A 2,885-nucleotide genomic window follows, 5' to 3' on the forward strand; every position below is an offset into this window, starting at 1 on the left:
ACTGGCTGGGAACAAGTGTCTGCAGGTACCCAATATCACTGCATATGCATCCCATACTGAATAATTCCATAGCTTAGCAGACCAGGCCGGTTATGCATATGATGTGGTAGTTCCCAGGGTCAGTAGAGGTGCCTCCTTAGTGGTGTGGGACCACTGTTGCTGTATGCCAGTGTCCAGGTACATATCCTGTAGTACGGCCAAGATTAATTATCAGTCTTATATGCGGTTGTATGTCCTCTTGGAGTGCATGTAGCACACATCCAGGGATACCATCAGGTCACAGTGATGCTGTGTGTTCGGCTTTGCTGAGGGCGGCCCTCACCTGGACATGTGAGATGATAGGGAGGTTACATACAGCTGTGATAAGTATTTCAACTGGTGGGGGAGAAGGGGGGGGGATATGTGCACCGAACCTGTCTGCAAGAATGTTGCCAATATCTGTGTGTTTGGTGAATGTTAAGTAGGTGTGTATTAACGCAGAGCATATCTGAGGCATTTGGTCATATGTGTAACATAACTGAAGAAGGCCTTGTGGTTATCCATAGTGTTTGTGGCCATTTCCCTCCCAGAGTAGGCCGTGGCCATTGTTATGAGAGACCGTAGTGTAGTACCAGTGCTGACCACAGATGCCTTCCCTTAATGTGAATCTGCTCTGTCCTGCAGTAGCCTCCTGCTATTGTTATACTAGCTGCCTCTGTCTGGGGTCCATCAGACAGGATGCCTAACCATTGGGCATAGGGTCTGGGTTAGAAATGTGTGTGCAAGTTCCATGCAATCTGTGGGATGTCCATGGTAAGCATTTGCAAAGGGGTCAGCAGTGTGGGTTGTGGCTTCCACTGGCCCAGTGTGCTGCATGGATACCATCTCAGTCCTAACAAGTGAATAACTGTCTAATCACATACATATCAAAGTAGTCTACTGTGCTGGTGGTGGTGGTGGGATATGTATATCCAGGCGGAGTAACTTGCGTCCACATCACACTAGTGGATGGCATCCCACATACAGTACCTTGGGATGAACCCCCAGAGTGAGGTTGTGCATTGGACCTGTCAGTGTGTGCTGACCGATGGGGCATGCTACTATGTTGTGTGGAATGTGGCAGGTATTGTTGCACAGGTGTTGGCTGAGCACTGATATCTGGCCATGTACTTGTGTATCCACCACGAGACACACACATGCAACATATGGGAGTAGTAGTATATCACTACACATGAGTATCATGTAAAGTATGTGTGCCGTATATTGCTGACATAGTCTGCTGATATCCTGTTTGTGTTCTCTTCCAGGGAGATGGCGCGTCAGCATAATCTCGCCTACTCTGCAGCGGAAGATGAGAAGATACACCAGAGCCTGGTGTGGGAGTATGACATACTGTTTTCCCGCACCAGCCAGAATCAGCAGGAGAGGGCTGCACTGTGGCAAGACCTTGTCCGTAGGGTAAATGACACTGGCATGCATAATAGGACATATGAGCAGGTACGACATCACTGCAGTGATTTAATCAGAAATGTCCGTCAGCATGCGTCGGATATCCACAGGCAACAGGTTGCCACAGGAGGTGGGGTGGCCACACATCCCCCCTCACCAGACTGGAGGGGCTACTTTTAAGTGTTGTGGCTCCAGCTCCGGAACAGCAACAGCAATACACCTGCATCATGATGGAGGATGGATCCACACAGCAGCACGACATGGAGCGTGCAGGTAATATGCCATATGTACACTTGACTGTTCTGTACACTGTTAGTTTATACATGTGTAAGGTGTGTCCATGGTATGTAGCTGTCATCATAGTATGTAATTGTGCATGTGTGATATTGGCAATATCAGCAGCTGTCATGTGAAAGGCAACTGGTGTACTACTGCACTGTATCATATGCAGTATCAATGGCACAGTTGTGCCCACTGACATTAATCTCATAATTTCTGCAGGTCCCTCCGGGGTTACAGCAAGGCAGGCCATCCATGCTGGTGAGTGTGTTTAACAATACCTATAATAGTCCTGATAGTGCTAGTAACACTAGTGTAACTCAGTAGTGCTCTGTGTGTATACTGCGGGGTGTGCATGTGTGCAGGTGTGCCTGTGCCCATGTGTGCATGTGTGCATGTGTGCAGGTGTGCCTGTGTCCACGTGTGCATGTGTGCATGTGTGCCTGTGTCCATGTGTGCATGTGTTCATGTGTGCATGTGTGCCTGTGTCCACGTGTGCATGTGTGAATGTGTGCATATGTGCATGTGTGCATGTGTGCATGTGTACACGTGACCATGTGCGCATGTGTGCATGTGTGCATGTGTCCACGTGTGCATGTGTGCATGTGTGCATGTGTCCATGTGTGCATGTGTCCACGTGTGCATGTGTGCATGTATCCACATGTGCATGTGTCCACGTGTGCATGTCTGCATGTGTGCATGTGTGCCTGTGTGCATGTGTGTATGTGTGCCTGTGTGCATGTGTCCACATGTGCATGTCTGCATGTGTGCCTGTGTCCATTTGTGCATGTGTGCCTGTATCCATGTGTGCATGTGTGCATGTGTCCATGTGTGCATGTGTGTATAAGTGCATCACTGGTAACAATGTGTGGACACTGTAAACTGTGTTTCCTGTCTTCCTCCCACAGGTTCTTGTGCTGCTCTGGTGTCCTGCAGCAGGGAACCTGAATCTGGTGCCACAGGTACTGGTAATGATGATATCTGTGTAATGGTACAGGAAGGTGTGTCAGGGTCCGCCATTGGTCAGCCAATTGGCAGTACACAGCTGTCAACCCCATCATTGCGCACAGTCATCCTGCCAGTACATCCTTTGTCACCATTGTCCCTAGGTGATGGACAGGATACAGTGGGCATTGACCAGGGTAATGTGGTACCTGTGGCACATGCTTCCCCACACA

The sequence above is a fragment of the Protopterus annectens genome, chromosome 5.part0 (assembly GCF_019279795.1).
Source record: "Protopterus annectens isolate FY-2018-M chromosome 5.part0, PAN1.0, whole genome shotgun sequence".
In the NCBI taxonomy this organism is placed as follows: domain Eukaryota; kingdom Metazoa; phylum Chordata; order Ceratodontiformes; family Protopteridae; genus Protopterus; species Protopterus annectens.